The 5,890-nt window shown below is 48.0% G+C and overlaps 1 protein-coding gene across 2 annotated transcripts in view; it reads left to right on the top strand.

The window, feature by feature from the left end:
- The window catches only part of pde1a (phosphodiesterase 1A), a 241,411-nt gene that overhangs the window by 49,290 nt on the left and 186,231 nt on the right, over positions 1–5,890 (top strand). The gene's annotated exons all lie outside the window — the stretch shown is intronic.

The following is a 5,890-nucleotide window of genomic DNA, read 5'->3' as shown; positions in this document are numbered from 1 at the left end:
TTGCTAAGCTTATACAAATGAGTCATACATTTGCTTGAATCTGGATCAATTTTCACAGTGTGCCAAAAGTATTTAGTACTGAGCTTAAACGTCTGGAAAAAAAATCCTGCTGGGAATGAAAGGCAAGACAGATGGCTAATAGAAATTGATTTCCTTAGCCTGGCATGATTAACATAAGAAAGTGAGTGTGATCCTGATGAATGTACTAAGTGTGTTATACTGAGGGGGGTGGGCGATTTTAGCTTCATCCTATTATAGCTGCAATATTCGTGGATAGTCATGCTGGTAACAGGCAGCCAAAATATACATTATAATGAATATATCATAGATGGAAGAGATCACAAGGGTCAACCCCCTTTAATGATGTGTTTACATGTTCTTTTTATATTTTATAAGGATTAAAGGTAAAGGTTTCCCCTGATGTTAAGTCCAGTCATGTCTGACTCTGGGGGTTGGTGCTCATCTCCATTTCTAAGCCAAAGAGCCGGCATTGTCCGTAGACACCTCCAAGGCCATGTGGCCGGCATGACTGCATGGAGCGCCGTTACCTTCCCGCCGGAGCGGTACCTATTGATCTACTCACATTGGCATGTTTTTGAACTGCTAGGTTGGCAGAAGCTGGAGCTAACAGCGGCCGCTCACCCTGCTCCTGGGGTTTGAACCTGGGACCTTTCGGTCTGCAAGTTCAGCAGCTCAGCACTTTAACGCACTTCGCCACTGGGGCTCCAAAACTACATAACTACATAACATATACAAATAAAAGAGTCACAAATACGTAACTCTTGGTTGCATGCATGTAACCGCCCAAGTAAATTGTTGCTGATATCTCTCAAGTGTCTATAAACCATGTCAAGAACGATCCTGCACTGCAAGATTTTTTTTGCAATTCAGGAATTTCTCTAAAAATCACTTGTGATTGTTTTGTGCAGAAGCTGGAATTTTCTGCTCAGTAAACATGCAAGAAATACTCTTTTCTGTGCAGAAAAATCTGTTTTCTACACATAATGACCACATGCATATTTTATATAGAACACATCCTGAATTGTGAATAGTCATTAGAATTGTCAAAAACTATCTCACAATGAGTAGAAAATTGCTTCTATTACTCATTAGTTTCCTTGAGAATAAAATTAGTGAAGAATTACATATCTGTCCCACATAAATCAAAATACGCCCTTATACAGAATCAGTCCCTTGGTGTATCTTGCTGTGATGACCCATGGGCCTTGTAGTCCTGCTCATGACATTGTGATGCCTGATGAAGAAGAAAACTTGGGTTTTTTACCTTCCCAGTCAGAACTGGATTCTTCCCAGACAGATTCTTCCCAGCCAGATCTGGGAACCTTGCACCTGCAAGAGGATTATGTTCCAGAAGTATGTCAAACAAATACTGAGGCTACATCTCCAGTGTTTTCTCGCCACGAGTTTTGTAAACAACAGAGAGGCTTGGAAGCAGCCTCGCGCAGGAGTGCGAGAATAATTGCTAAGAATTTGCCAATTAAGCCTACTTTCCATGAGAATCTTTAAGGAGTCAAACATCTGGTCTCAGAGATTAGCTTTCGTTTCTGGTTCCCAGAGAACTGCTCTCGGCGGGAAAGTTAGACTCTATATAGGTGTTTTACCCGCGGAGTAACTTTGCGGAGTCAATTCGTCAGCCTCCGGAGCGAGTTGTGTCTGGACAGCGCGCTCCGTTTCAAGCCTCGTTCCAGCTCAAGCCTTGCCTTGTTTCCAGCCTTCGCTCCTGTTTCCCAGCCTTTGTTTACCTACGGACCTTGCCTTGTTTTCCCAGGACTAAACCTTGCCTTGTTTCACGGATTTTACCAAGTTATTCCACGGACCTTGTTCTTGTTCCTCGTTACCTTGTTCCACGTTTCAAGCCTTGTTTCAAGTATCAAGTTATTTCCTAGCCTTGCTCAAGTTCATGGACTAAAGGACCTTGTCATCTCCCCTCACTTTGCCTGGCAAAGTGAGTGTTTCGGTTATTGGATTACAACTTTGGACCTTAATATTTCATATTGGACATTGTTTCTTTGGACTAATTTTGACCTTCCCTGAAAGGTCTACTTCTGGACTAACTTTTACATTTGCTTTTACTAACTTTATATATTTCCTTAATAAAGATATTAGATAGAATCTGGCCTCTGCGTATGGTTATTGGTGCTCTGTAGCCTGGGTCGTGACAGTTTGACTCCGCCACCCTAAGCACCAATTAACCTCGGCCAGAATGTCTACCGGAGTCGTACCTGGGCCGAGCGGCCAGCCGATTACCTACACCATCGACAAGGATGAGGTGGACCGAATCCGTGATAAGCTCAATGCACAGGATGGAGAAATAAAGGGTTTGAAGGAACGCGGAATCCGTCTTCCGGCCATGGCGTTGCCAACCAAGTTTACTGGAGAAGCTTCTAAGGTTCATGTTTTCCGTCGCCAATGCCAAGCTTATCTAGAGGCCCGTGATGCCGAGTTTCCCCAGGAAGACATCAAGGTGGCGTGGATTTACAGTCTCCTAGACGGGCCAGCGGCTAACTGGGCGACGGCTCTGTTCGACCAAGCCTCCCCACATCTAAGGTCAGCGCAACATTTCTTGGACCACCTTAAGGCGACCTGGGGAATCGAGGACAATTTGGAGGCAGCCGGGCACAAACTCCGCCGCCTCTTCCAAGGAGACAGACCCATGTCTCAGTACATAGCCGAGTTCCGAGTGCTGGCCCACAACACCGGCTGGAACGATGTTGCCCTCAGAGGACAATTTCGGGAGGGTCTCAACATTGAAATGCTGGAGGAAATCTCCAAGGTGGATCCTCCCCAAACGCTGGAAGCACTCGTCGATCAATGTTTACGGGCTGAAGTCATGATTGCCAACAGGAAGCAGTGGGTACGAGGCCAGAGCGGTAGAGCTGGGGCAAAACCCCCCGCTCCCGCCAGCGTTCAGCCGCGTCCAGTGTGGAGACCCCCACCACCATCCCCATACCCCAGAGGGAGCGAGGAGGTGCCGATGCAGTTGGGCAATGTGCGTCCCAGATTAGATGCCGCCGAGAAGGCCCGCCGCCAACGCCTAAATCTCTGTTGGTATTGCGGGAATGGGGGCCACTTCGCCAGAGAGTGCCCAGCCAAAGGGAAGCCCGCCGCCCGTCTTGCGGCGGCGTCCTCCACGGAGACGAAGACGTCTGAGGCGGCTGGCACACAGCCGGCGGGGGAAGCCAACGACCGGGCGTAGAGAGGCTCGCCAACCCGGTCAAGAAACCCATTCAAGAGCTGCCAACCGGGGTCCTGTTCCTTCTAGTGGTCACCTTATGGTCAGCAAAAAAGGGACCCGTCATGATCCACGCCATGATAGACTCAGGAGCTACCAACAATTTCATTGATAGAGAGTATGCCGACTCTCTGGGATTACAATATCATGATTTCAAGAATGCCCGTGTGGTGCAAGCCATCGATGGCCGCCCTCTCAAGACGGGCCCCGTAAGCCAGTGGTCGGAACCCACCAGGATGTGGATAAGGGAACATATGGAAGAGATTTCCTTCTTTGTTACTGAGGTTCCCCATTTCCCTGTGATTTTGGGGATTCCATGGCTGACACTTCACGACCCAAGCATCTCCTGGTCCAACAGAGAACTGCAGTTTGCTTCAAAGTACTGCCAAAACCATTGCCTCGTAGCCAAGGTCTGCCATGCCACAGACACCGAGCCCATTATCACCTTGCCAAAGAAGTACTCCGAGTATTGGGATGTATTCAATGAAAAAGAAGCCGAAAAATTACCCCCACATAGACCTTATGACTGTGCCATTGACTTGGTGGAGGGGGCCCCGATCCCGCGAGGGCATCTCTACTCCCTGACTGAACCAGAGCAAGAAGCTCTCAGGGAATTCATAGAGACAAACCTTCGCAAGGGATTCATCAGACCCTCTCAATCCCCAGCCGCCTCCCCAGTGATGTTTGTGAAGAAGAAGTCAGGGGAATTACGCTTGGTGGTGGACTACAGAGCATTGAATAATATCACCAAGCGGAACAGCTATCCCCTGCCCTTAATCTCGGATCTACTAGACCGACTTCGAGGAGCCAAGGTTTACACCAAGCTGGATCTTCGGGGAGCTTACAACTTAGTTCGCATCAGAGAAGGGGACGAGTGGAAGACCGCCTTCCAGACTAAATTCGGATTATTCGAGTCCCGAGTTATGAATTATGGATTATGCGGAGCTCCCGCAACGTTCCAGCATTTTGTCAATGACATTTTCCAGGACTATCTAGATAGGTTCTTGATAATCTACCTGGATGATTTTTTGGTGTTTTCTAGATCACAATCAGAACATGAGAACCACGTCAAAATGGTGTTGCAACGATTGCGGGATCATGGACTTTATGCCAAGCTAGAAAAATGCGCTTTTGATCTACAAGAGGTAGATTTCCTTGGATACCGTATCTCGCCTCTAGGGCTCTCCATGGATCCAGCCAAGGTTTCAGCAGTATTGGAATGGCGGGCGCCAACTAACAAGAAGGAGGTGCAGCGATTCTTGGGGTTCGCGAACTATTACCGTAAGTTCATTCCAGATTTTGCCCGCTGGTCTGACCCAATCACTAGCTGCATCCGTGGAAAACAGCCCTTCCGCTGGACTGATCAAGCAGAGAAAGGGTTCCAGCAACTAAAGAAATTATTCACATCCCAGCCAATCCTTCAGCATCCAGATCCTGAAACCCTTTTTGTGGTGCAAGCGGACGCCTCTGATGTGGCAATTGGGGCTGTGCTCCTACAACCGGTGGGAGATCACCTTCATCCTTGTGCCTATTATTCTCGTCAACTAACCGCACCAGAGAGAAACTATACCATTTGGGAAAAAGAACTATTAGCCATAAAGGCAGCTTTTGAAACTTGGAGACATTGGCTAGAAGGGGCCAAATTTCCCATTGAAGTCCACACTGATCATCGGAATCTAGAACATCTAAGAACTGCCCGCAAGCTAAATCAGAGGCAGCAACGTTGGGCTTTATTCTTTGAACGTTTCAACTTCCAGATTCATTATGTGACCCCAGCCCAAACCAAGCAAGCAGACGCCCTGTCACGTAAACCGGAATACGCTGCAGGACGCAAGGAGACCTTTGAATCCCAACTACTACAACCCGAGAACTTTGCCACGCTCACAGTGGGGAACACCAAATCCACTCCCATTGATTCAACTCCCTCTACTCCAGGGCCCATCTGTGCTCAAGAAATCAGGGCTAGTCAGCAAGCAGATGCCTGGGCGCAGGACCAACTTCGTCAAGGTCTGCATTTTCCCTTTTCGCTTAAAGATGGACTGCTTTGCTATAGAAATCATGTTTATATCCCACCCGGACCGGGCAGGGAAAAAGCACTTCGTCTGTGTCATGACTGCAAACCAGCAGGGCATTTCGGACTATTTAAAACCATGCATTTGATCCTAAGAGATTTCTGGTGGCCCAAGATCCGCAAGGATGTGGAAAAATATGTTAACACCTGCCCAGTATGCCAGCGCTCCAAGATAAGAAGGGAGAAGCCCTCAGGGCTTCTACACCCCCTTCCTAACCCATCTCGCCCATGGGAAATAATTTCTGCGGATTTTATCACTGACTTACCACCTTCCTGTGGATTCACCACGATCCTAGTGGTGGTGGACCTTTTCACCAAGTTAGCCCATTTCATTCCCTGTGAAGGTCTTCCCACAGCCCAAGAGACTGCAGATTTATTCCTCCAACATGTTTTCAGACTACATGGATTGCCCAAGAGTTTGGTCACAGACCGTGGATCCCAATTCACCTCTCGTTTCTGGAAGGCACTACAAAAACTATTGGGCATAGACTCTCGTTTATCTTCAGCTCATCAACCCCAAACGGATGGGCAAACGGAGCGCACCAATGCCACTTTGGAACAGTACC

This window comes from Anolis carolinensis, chromosome 1 (assembly GCF_035594765.1).
Source record: "Anolis carolinensis isolate JA03-04 chromosome 1, rAnoCar3.1.pri, whole genome shotgun sequence".
NCBI classification, from domain to species: domain Eukaryota; kingdom Metazoa; phylum Chordata; class Lepidosauria; order Squamata; family Dactyloidae; genus Anolis; species Anolis carolinensis.
The sequence above is the reverse complement of the archived record's forward strand: the minus strand, read 5'-3'. Positions and strand labels throughout refer to the sequence as shown.